This window comes from Canis lupus, chromosome 22 (genome assembly GCF_003254725.2).
Source record: "Canis lupus dingo isolate Sandy chromosome 22, ASM325472v2, whole genome shotgun sequence".
NCBI classification, from domain to species: domain Eukaryota; kingdom Metazoa; phylum Chordata; class Mammalia; order Carnivora; family Canidae; genus Canis; species Canis lupus.
The window spans coordinates 4630250-4642568 of NC_064264.1; the positions used below are offsets into that span (position 1 = coordinate 4630250).

Below are 12319 nucleotides of genomic sequence, written 5' to 3' on the forward strand. Positions count from 1 at the left end.
ATATCTCTGAATATAATCTTTACCATAATATTATTTAATTCAATTTTGCACTCATAACATATGTTGTCTCTTGGAATATTATATCCTCTGCAAACACACACACAGTAGATACTAAACAAATATTTTATCCATGGGGATTACTGAGAAATTTACAATGTGTAAGACCGAGACAGATCAAATGTGTCTCTCTTAAGGACAGGCCGTGTGTCTGCCACATGACCAGCAATAAAACTGAGCTCTCTTCGCCAAGTGTACCAAAGACCATGATAATGGTGGTCTACAGTGGGTGTAAACACACATCATGGTTTACAATATCACCATCTCAACAACAAAAATAAGGAACACAGTCCTTAACATCTATGTCTGGGAATGGTAGGCATAACTGCCAAATACCACAAAACACCAAATATAAGAAAAGAGCCACCACTCTCAAAAACAATAACATTATTGATCGTATCACCCTTCATCAGGAGGGACTCAATCAGTATGACCTGAAGATGTTTAGTAAATAACATGTCATATATACTTAGGGAATCAGACTCCATTAAAAACAAAAAAACAAAACAAAACAAAACAAAACAACAACAACAAAAAAAAACAGAGAGAGTTTACATAGTTCGATTCTATAATGAAATCGAAGTCAAAGGGCTACCCTCCTGACTACCCTTCTGAGAAATAAATACATAAGTAAACGAAAACAGGCCTAGATGGCTTCAGAAGTGAATTCTAAGCGTGTTTAAAGGCACAATTCTGATAATATTTAAACAATTCTATATAAGGCAAAAGAAGGAAAATTCCTAAATACTTATTTAAATAATAAGGTATAATGGTGATAGCAACACCTAACAGAGAAAGTACACAAAAAATAAACTACTTATGAATCTCCCTTCTAAATACTAATGTTAAATCCTAAATTTAGAAATCAGCAAACAAAACTGAGCAGTACATGAAAAGATTAACATACTATGAGTAAGTAGGGCTTATTCTAGGAATATAAGGATTTCGTATTATTTAAACAATTCACTGTGTAACTAGAGTAAAAGCAAAATAGTGTGTTTGATCACTTCCACAGACATTTAAAAGGTACTGATAAAATACTGTATTTATTCTTTTTCAAAAACGACCTATTGAAGTATATCTTATATATCATAAAATTGACCTATTTTACGTGTACAATTCAGTGATCTCTAGCAATTTTACTAAACGGCACATCATCATCATAAATCAAAACATGGGTTTAGAATATTTATATTCATTCTTAATGTAATCACTCAATAAAGAATAGTTGGCTATTTCTTTATATAATTACAGACACACACACACGCATATGAGTGAGAGAGAATTCTTTTATTTACTGCTGAATCTCAAATGACTGGGAATAATATTATACCAGCAGAGTCAAAATAAGACATTACTAGCACTATTAATACTTACTATTGTTCACTAGATACTAGCCAATGACATGGATAAGGGAAAAAAAAAAAAGAACCAAAATTGGAAACAAAAAGAATAATCATCATTCACAAATAATATGTTTTCTCAGAAAATCCAAAAATATCAACAGAAAAACTATTTCAAAAAAAGGTACAAGGTGGAAAATGATGATGCTAAAAAATAGCCTACACACACACACACACACACACACACAGGCAAACAACATAAGAAACCTAACTTATTATAATAACAAAAGTAAAAAATCTAGAAAAGCTCAAGAAATATGCAAAGTTTATACAAAGAAAACTTGGAAATGCTACTAAGCAATAAAAAATAAAGGTTAGAAAAGATATCCCATGATTGTAAATAAAAAGGACAAGATTCAAAGGGTGTCAATTCTCTCTAAGCTTTGTATTAACAGAATGAACTCACAATCCAAAAACGACACTTCTAAGATATGTATTTTTTTTAATTTGCTGAGGTTACTATACAAGTTGACTTTAACGTTCATGTGGTAAAATAACACAAAAATAACAGGGTATCTCTCAAAACAAAAGGTGCTCTGAGGGCCACCCGCCCTCCTAGACATTAACAGTCACATCATAAGGCAGGACGATGGGCAGGTGAGAACAAGTCAGCAGAACAGATTACAAACAGGTCAAAGATACACATGGAAATCAAGTGTGCAGGAAAGATGACATTTCAAGTCAACAGGGAAAAGATGTAAGGTCACTAAGCAGTTTGAGAAAACTGGATAGCCATCTAAAACAAAGGATGACCTACGTCACCCCTTTATCTCAATAAATTCTAGAGGAATTAAATGATTAGCTTAGAATGGAGAAAGTCTTCCTATGAATGGCCTAACACCCGATTGATAAATTTGACACATTACAACAAAATGTATGGCATTTTAAAGCAAACCAAAGCTCCACCGAAAACATAAATGACAATCGAGAAATGAGGGGCAGGTGGGAAGTCCTGCAATTCATAAACCCAATAAGGCTAATTTTTTATACCTATAAAGAGCTTCTGCAGTCAGTGATAATAAGTCAGAAACCCAGAAAAAAAAGGACAGACAGACGGAAGGAAGGCAGGAAGGAAGGAAGGCAGGAGGGAGGGAGGGAGGAGGAAGGGAGAAAAAAGAAAAGAACAGATGGTTCACAGAAAAGGAAATACAAATGACTCTTAAACACATGAAAAAATGATCAACCTCACGTTACAGCAATGCGAATCGCAGCTACGAGTATCAAAAAGTCAGATGACCACATTATAATGCTGGGGACCTGGTGATGTAAATGTTGAACACGTTAGCAAAACCGATCAAAATTACAACATGTGCGTATTTGGTTCAACCTCGAAATCCTTCTCATCTAAACTCCTATGTGTGCAAATGACATAGTTTTTAGCCTGGTTTGAAAGAGTGAAAGCTAGAGAGCAAGTTAAACATCAGTGGAAGTCTGGTTATATATCAATATGCTATTAATAAATATAAATAAAACTAGACTTAAGTCCATCAATAAATATTAACATAATATTAATATTTCAGGTGGCGGGATGTAATATTCAATATTATAGCCCATAATGCTGTGCTGCTGTTACGCCGTCATTTAAATGAATGAAGCAGCTTTCTATGAGCCAATCTGCTACACTCTCCCAGACATATTACAGTTTTTTTAAAGCCTGGTACAGAACAGTGTATATAGTATTTGTGGTTTTATTTTATTTTTTTGTATTTGGGTTTTTTTTAAATTTATTTATTTTTGATAGCCACAGAGAGAGAGAGAGAGAGAGAGAGAGAGAGAGAGGCAGAGACACAGGCAGAGGGAGAAGCAGGCTCCATGCACCGGGAGCCCGACGTGGGATTCGATCCCGGGTCTCCAGGATCGCGCCCTGGGCCAAAGGCAGGCGCCAAACCGCTGCGCCACCCAGGGATCCCCATGGGGTTTTAAATGAATATTTACATAGCTGTAAACAGATACATAAATCTAAATGGATTATCTCTGGAAGCTGCAAAAAAAAAAAAAAAAAAAAACTAGTCGAAGTGGTTGTTTCTAAAAAGAGGGTTTCTTGCTGAGAGGATAGGAGTGGGAAGGAGATCCCACCACCATACACCCTGCTGCACCTTTGGAAGTGGGAATGCACTGCTCACTTGATTTTGCACATAGAAATGGATTCAGGGGATCCCCGGGTGGCTCAGCGGTTTGGCGTCTGCCTTTGGCCCAGGGCGCGATCCTGGGGTCCCGGGATCGAGTCCCACATCAGGCTCCTGGCATGGGCCTGCTTTTCCCTCCTCTTGTGTTCTGCCTCTCTCTGTCTCTATGTCTATCATAAATAAATAAATCTTAAAAAAAAAAAAGAAATGGATTCAATATATATGTGCATGTATTCTCTATAGTATATAAACACATATGTGTGTGTGTGTGCATACATACAACTTTCTACCAACCTTCTTATTCTCTCTCTACACACAGAATTTTGTTGGACTTGAAAAGAGTTAAGAAGCCAAAGCAAGCTGTGAAGTCCCACGCTCTTAATTAAGGGAAAAACAAGCTTCTTTCATGAACGTTTAGAAACCTCAACAGAAAAAAATTCCACAAGTCTCTTGCATTCTTTCTTCCTGAAACTCTTTACGAGACATGGCAAACCTCATGTGCTACGATGCTGGAAATTTGCCCAGAAAACTTTTATGTGCTGTTTCCTTCAGGTTCAACTCAAAAGGAAAATTCTACTGAAGTTCCAGTTTATGTTCAAAACTTTACCTCTCCTGAGAACTGCTACGAGGATACCAGCAAGTGGAATGTTTCGATAACTACTTTAATAATAATGTTTTTATTAGGTTCAGGGTCACTAATGCTTTAAAAAAGGGGGGGGGGGATATAGGAGTTTTCATAGAAATGCTCTCGTGTAACTATGAACCTTTTCCAAGATCATGGGATATCAAATCAATGACAGAACCGCTCCAATCAGAGATGGAGATGTAAATCTATAACCAATAAATCTAAATCTATAACCACCTGCGATGTTTGACAAAGTTACTCAGTTTCCCAGGTCTCTGTTTCTGAAAAAAACATATACTCTAAAGTTAGAGTATATGCAACTGGGTAAATTCTAACATTCTTTTCAGATCTAAGATTTCTGTGAATCAATAAAAACTATTCAGAATTCAAGTATTCTCTGTCAGAAAGTATTCAGGATCCAAGTGATTTTGTTTCATCATAATTATAGCAGCAGTTGAATATCACAAAAAAGTTTTAATGTACAAACCGACAGATCATAAATACTGGCACGTCTTTTTTTTTTTTTTTTTTTTTTACAAATTTGTCCTTTTTTTTTTAATTTTTATTTATTTATGATAGTCACACAGAGAGAGAGAGAGAGAGAGGCAGAGACACAGGCAGAGGGAGAAGCAGGCTCCATGCACTGGGAGCCCGACGTGGGATTCGATCCCGGGTCTCTAGGATCACGCCCTGGGCTAAAGGCAGGCGCCAAACCGCTGCGCCACCCAGGGTTCCCAAAATTTGTCCTTTCATTGTAAAATCTATATACTTATCAAATAATCTAATTTTACAAGTGCTGTTTTCAAACTTGGGGGAAAATGCAATGGTAGGAGAAAGAAATCATATAATAGCTTATAAATTAAGCTAATACTTAATTCTTGGCTAACCACTAATAGCATCATTAACAGTTGGCTTAAAAATCCTAGAATAATGATCTGATTGATGTATGCATCTCATCTAGTCACCATACAGATGTCCGGTGCTCTTGCCCCATTTCAGAGTCTTCCTCCACAATCTCCAGATTTGAGGGGAAGCTCCAGCACTTTTCCTTCTCTGTGGTTTCCTCCCTGGCAGGATCACTTTATACCCCAGGAGCAGGAGCGTCGTGCGCAAAGCTCAGAGCTTAGAGCTTCTGGAGAGATAGATGGTTGTCAGTCCTGCCTGCTCAGAGAAGACCAAGTGTACCTGGTAAAACCTAAATTGCCCTTGTTTTAATCTGTATCTGATATCTCCCCTTTAGTTCTCATTTGTTTTTAAATATTTTATTTATTAGACAAAAAGAGAGAGAGCAGGTGAGCATGAGCGGGGCAGGAGGGTGACAGAGGCAGAGGGAGAAGCAGACTCTCCACTGAACAGGGAGCCTAAGTCGGGGCTCGATTCCAGGACCCTGGGACCAGGACCTGAGCCCAAGGCAGAAGCTTAACCGACCGGGGCTCGATCTCATGACCCAAGCTGAAGTCAAGAGTTGGACACCTAACCAACTGAGCCCCCCAGGCGCCCCTTCAAGCCTTGGTTTTAACTATTGCTGTTCTCTATGTATCTTTTCAAGAATCCTTGCTCTGAAAGGACTCGGGCTATTCGTTATAAACCGAGTTACAAGGTGTAAGCAGCGGGCATCGGCCAGGCCTGAGCCTACATTAGGAGCCACATGAACAGAGCTCCCTGTCCACTTTGTGAATGAGAATCTACCCAGGCAGCGTGCTCCCTATCATCCTGCACTCGTGTTCTAGTTTCCACATGAAAATCACAAAATCTGCACACAGCTCAGACTCATTCAATGCCTATATAAAAACAGTTGCCTAGATCGACTTCGCTCACGTTCAAAGCTGAAAAACAGCTGAAAAAAAAAAAAAAAAGAGCTTCCCTTTCTTATTTCAGTTCATTACCCATATGATGAATTATTGACTTATTTATCAACACTCACTCACTCCATGGTTTCTGAAGAAATGAAAAACACATAGGCTTACTTTTAAGGAGTTTATCATTTGAAAAGTGAGCTGAAGCAAACCCAGAATGAACTATCAGGTAAGATGTTCTTCTCATTGTGCTGAAGAGGGGAAAAAGGTGCATATAAAGAGCTAAAAGCCAGGTGAGTAAATCGCGGTACCATCCACTGAGGGCATCCACTGTGCCCCACACTGTATCTGGGGTTTTGCATCTGGCACCTCATTTAGACCACCGCAAGCAGTGCTCCCACCATCCGAGAGATGAGGCTCAGAAAGCATAAGCCACCTGCCCAGAGCCGCAGAGAAGAGCACTCATACCCACACCTAAGGACGGCTAGGGCCCGACTGAGTTCCCCACATGAGACTACTCTTTCCCCACAGAACATTGCCAGCAAGATCAGGATGTGACCCTCAGCGAGGGTATTAGGAGGAGATGGCACTTAATCTTCACTGCGTCTTTATTCATCCAACATGCAATCAAAAGTAAACCAGCATGTTCTGTGTAGAGACCCAGAGGGGAATAAACATCATGTTCAGAAATTCAAGTACTGAAAACAATATGTCAGCTAATGGGCTCAATTCTGGAAACAGCTACAGGAAACCTGGTAAGTAGAAATCCTGGCCTAAACGGCTAATTACGCCAGCCTTACGTAAGCACTCTGTTAGCTGAAGAGTTTCGAACGTGTTTTCAGAGATATGACTTACTTTTCCTACTTGTCTCTGAGTATCATTTAATTTGCAATTAATTTTATTACTGGAAGGCAGAAAAAGGGTGCCAAAAAAACAAACAAACAAAAGAACAGGGACATGTGCTTTCCCGTGGTTGACTCAGGCTAATGCAGAAATCACCTTGCATCTTTGAGCACCCAGAAGCACCAGGGGAAAGCTGTCCAGAAGGGCCGAAGCCAGTCTGGATTATGGTGTTTTGGCTTTGATGACCCAGAGTCGATAATCCAATTATAAATACTGGGGGTGGGGGTGGGGGAGGGAGAATGACATATACAAATTTGTGCAAAATCTTTCCTGTTAGTGGAAAACAAAGAAATACAACGAGGTCTGGTCCTTCTTGAAGAAGAGGAGAAAGGAGGAGGAGGAAGGGGAGGACGGGGAGGAGGAACAGCAACAGGAGGAAGAAATCTAGGGCTCGGTTGTAATCAAATATATAAGAGGACAGTCCACAGTGTGCATGCAGATGTGAGAGCCTCTAACTCGGCCTCTGAAAGGGCACAGCCCTGCCAGGAGGGCAGCAGAGCCCAAGGAGGAGCGTGGCCGCTCCGCCAACCATTACAGACAGGCCAAGGTGAGAGCAAAGAAGGTTCTCCAACCCAGGAAGACCAAAAAAAACAAGCACTCCTAGACAATGGGCAAGTGGTAAGAAGGCAAACAGAATCTTTATCTTGCAATACAACCAAAACCAGCTGCAAAGGGGCTCAGGAGCTGTGAAAAGACCCGCTAAGCTCTGAGTGACAGGTCAGTAAGCTTGTAAAGGTAGATAAATATAGACGAAGACTCTGTATTGGTTTTCATTGTTTATTGCTAATTCTGTTGTAAATACATAGAGGTACCACCCCTACAGCAGTAGAACTTAAGGGCCTGCTAGTTTCCTAAATAAAATGTTGGCCTACTGTTTCTCAGTCTTGCTGGTACACCGGAATCACCAGGAAAGTTTTTTAGAGCCCTGAAGCCGGAGGCCCTTGGCCATAAATTTTAGAATGTGGCTCTGGAATCAGCATTCCTTGGATGCCCAGCTGAGTACCTTGATCCTAAGGGAAATGCAGTTGAGTAGATGATCCAACCTCTCAGATTCCCTCCCTAAACCCAGCCTGTCCAACAGGTGGCACTTTCCTAAGGGCAGACTAGAGGGCCCAGGAGTGGCCGGATTTGGAGAGAGCCCACTGGTACCTTTACCACGTATCCTAACTTGGGAAAGGAGACCTGAGCTGATCCACAATTAACCGTGGGTCAATTAGATTATTATTCTAAGTCCCTCTTCAGCTAGTTCTTGACACAATCACAGCAGCAGAAATCTGACCTGGACGGGACTTATTATGTATTATGAATTACGGACATTCATAGAAATACATGGTTTTTTTCCTCCTTGACTTCTCATCATACGGACATTCACAGAAAATACAGGTTTTTCTTTTCCTCCTTGACTTCTCATCATATGGACACGGTTTTTTTCCTCCTTGACTTCTCATCATATGGACATTCATAGCAATATAGGGTTTTTTTCCTTCTTGACTTTTCATCATAAGAACATTCATAGAAATACAGCGTTTTTTTCTTCCTTGACTTCTCATCATGACCTAGCGAGGCAGGTGCTATTATAGCTCTCAGTTAGGTGTGGACACTAATGCCCAGAGAGGTTAGGTAACTTGCCTCAGGATACAGAGCTAGAATGTGGCAGGAGCAAGGTAATCCATGGGTGTGACACTTCGATAGACCCTTGCCCTGAACTATTTTTGGTTCTGCCTCACGGGACTGTGACAGAGGGGATATCATGTGGGTATCTCTTATTTTTTATTTTATTTTTATTTTATTTTACTTTAATTTTATTTTATTTTTATTTTTAATTAGCAGATCCATTTTGGATGCCCAATCAGGAGACGTTAAGTGACCCCATAGCCCTGTGACTTCTGAGCAGGTGCCCAATACTTTTTCTAGAAAGAAGAGCATGTGTCACAGGCACCTGGTTTCCCAGGCCAAGCTGGACACCGTCCTCCTTTGCTGCCGGCCCCCCTGGAGGTGAGCCCTGCCCCGGGTGGTGGGGGGGAACCCCAGGTTCTGTGCACACGCACCCGGGCAGCAAACCAGAACCCCAGCACCATGTCCTCCCCGCGTCCGCTTCTTAATCGAAGCACTGACATGAAAGCTGTGCAGCCAGAAATAAAACCAGAAGTCTCGCTACGGCCAACACAAGCTTTGCAGATCCCTAAAATAAAGTAGCCCGATGAATAAAAATAAGCCGGGGAGGCTAGAAAAACAGTGGGCGGAATCTGGTGTGCAGTCAGCACCATCCGAAGCCGGTGCTGTTTTCGTGTAAAAGGGGAGCGTGGTGCCTCCGGAGGACAGGGCCAGGCCAGCAGCCCGGCGACAGCATCCTGAGCTACCAGCCACAGCAGCCGCCAAGCAGAGGCGCGACAGGCTGTACAGCGGGGAACCCCGTTTGCAAAGGCTTGCTTTCTGGTCAGAAGAGGAGGCCTCATCCTGGAAGTGAAAACCCTGCGCAGCCCCAGCGAGACCTAAATGCTATATTTTTCAAGCTGAACAATAAACATGTGATTGCAGAAGTTTGATTTCAGAATCTCAGCACTGATCATGATGTTTTGATAAAACTGGGTCAAATGTGTATCCTTCACATGTGAATCTAAACTCCTGGCCCAGCAACCAGAGCACGGGGCCTCTTACTTTCCGGACACTGAGGAGGGGTGCTCTGCGCCTGGCCATCTCCACGCTCTCGCTTGGTCACTGCCGGGACCACAGTTCAGAGACAGTTCTCAGTGGAAGCTCGGTCTGGAGCACCCGCCCTCTCTGGATAATCCATATCCCTTTGCACCTGGGTAGGCAGGGGGCTCCGTAGAAGCAGCTCAGCAAGATCTTTCTGACCTGCCTCCTGCTCCACAATGCCCCCAGCATCTTACTGCCCCCACTTCAACTTGTCCCTTGGCACGGACACCCTGCCCAGCCCCACGACCCAGCCCCCGTGGGGGGGGCTCCTGGGCACCTGCACATTCGGGAATGCACTGAAGTTAGGGCGTGCTGCTCCAGGCAGTGAAGCAGATCAGCAGGTTCATGAAAGTTTTGAGGGAGTTGGGCAAAGTCTAAGGCGACATCTCTCACAGATCAACAACAACAACAAAAATCTTGCCAAACAGTAGAGAGGAGTTCAATAATTCCTCAGTAGGAGCCATGAGCCTTCCCTGACTGCCCATTTAAACTTTCAACGTCTCTCTCTTAACCTCCTCATGCTGTTCTACATTTTTCCCTTTCTTAGCACTTAGATAACCTCCTGACGAAACATACCATTACTCATGTATTATGGTCATTAATTTTCTCTCTCAACCTACTAGAACGTAAGTCTAGGGAAGGCTGGGATTTTGCACTGTTGACTGGTATACACTAAGGGCTTAATAAGTATTTGTTGAATGAATGGAGTGGGAAAGCAGGTTCTGAGGTTAGACAGCTTGGGTTCAAATCCTGGTTCCACCACTCAGCTGTGTGGACTTGGAAATAATTATTTCATTTCTCTATGCCTCAGTTTCTTTACCTGTAACATGAGAATAATAACAGTACAATCCCACTGAATTCTTGGAAGGATTAAATGAGATGATTGAGATCTTGAAAGTCCTGAGACTAGCGGCCCGCACAGAGTGAAGCCCTCTAAGAACAGTCTCTATCATTAGGCTACCTAATGCTGGGTTCTGAGTATTTCTGGCAAGAAATAATACTACCTGGGCTGGGAAGAAGCTTAAAATCTGACAGTCTCGGGGATCCCTGGGTGGCTCAGTGGTTTGGCACCTGCCTTTGGCCCAGGGCATGGTCGTGGAGTCCTGGGATCGAGTCCCACGTCGGGCTCCTGGCATGGAGCCTGCTTCTCTCTCTGCCTCTCTCTCTCTATGTCTATCATGAATAAATAAATAAAATTCAAAAAAAAATCTGACAATCTCATGAAGCACACCATACACATAAATGCCTCATGATAACAAATCTTAGATAAAAGAATAATAATAAAAAAAAGAAGGCAATGTATTTTGAGTGGAAAATGCATCCACTGGTTGGAAAGTTTCCCTTCCTGAGGCTATAGGAGGAAATAGGAAATAGAAATTAATTTTGGCAAATGCCACAAAAGCATCTAGTGACAGGTTAGACTCCTGGTGCAGTGATTTATTAGCAAGTGCCAAAGAGCTCATTACATGCAGGTGGCCTTTAGTAACAAATGCATGACTGAAATGTTGAAAGCAAAAACTGATTTCTTTATTGTACCTCTCCTATCCAAAGCACTGTTCCCCCGCTACAAAAAAAAAAAAAGAAAAAAAATCAGGTTATAGATTTTTAAAAGACAGCATAGGTATGGGCAGGGGTCGGGGGGGGGGGGGGCGTGGCGGAAGTCATGCCCCAAAGTATAATCATTTCACTTAAAAAAGGCTTTCTACTCTTAAACACAAATTCTAACAAATGCTATTATTAACTGTTCCAGCCCCACAGCATTTCAGAAACAACAAACAAATAAGGAAAAAGAAGAGAGAGCCGTAAGAAAGTACACTTCTTACCAGGAACAGTAATAGGGAGATCTACCTACACTTCAAATTTTCAGTATTTTAAATTAAAAAATTTAAAATGCGGTGTCAGCTCCCCCCCCCCCCAATAACAGCACAATGTAGTTGTGACATAAGAAGAATACTAATAACTTGGAACGGTCCAGTACGAGTTCACACATTTGAGGATTAAACTGTGTTTAAAGATGTTCCGTCGAAGATGGGAGGGAAGTGTGGAAGTAATTTTTTTTAACGTTCTCTTGTAAAGTTACTCAAAACAAAGACATGTTGGGTGGTTACAGCCTCTCTGTCGTGACCCATCTGGGGCGATTCTGTTTAGCTAAGGTTTCACTGCACCGTGAATCATTTCCCATTTGCTCAAAGGCAATTTTGGGCTCAGAGACATCAACAGTACTCATCTTTAAAATGGGCCACACTAAAAACAAATAAATAAATAAATAGCCACACTAATTCAAAGGGGAAAGGCTCATTTTTCTTATGAAACGTAAATGCTTTCAACAGCCTAATTTGCAATATCCAGAAGGTGGGAAACAACCCAAATGGCCACCAAGGGATGAGCAGATAAGGAAAATAGGGCATGTGTGCACAAGGGTCATTCGGCCTTGAAAAGGAAGGAAGTTCTGATGCGTGCTACGAGTGGATGAAACCTGAGGACGTTTTGCTGAGTGGAATAAGCCAGCCAGCCACAAAAAAAGACAAATATTGTATGATTCCACTTGCTTCTTGTCAGAGAGAGAGAGTAGCAGGGCGGTGGCCAGCAGGGAGGCAGCCTCAAGAGCTACTGTTTTGCAGCTATGCAGGTAAAGAGAGTCCTGTGGAGAGGTGGTGGTGATGGCTGCACAACCAGGACAGTGTACCAAGCTTCACACTTGCACATGGTTAA

At 41.8% G+C, this 12319-nt stretch overlaps 1 protein-coding gene across 4 annotated transcripts in view; it reads right to left on the reverse strand.

Moving 5' to 3' along the window:
• Positions 1-12319, reverse strand: part of LRCH1 (leucine rich repeats and calponin homology domain containing 1) — a 205983-nt gene that overhangs the window by 104709 nt on the left and 88955 nt on the right. The window lies entirely within an intron of this gene.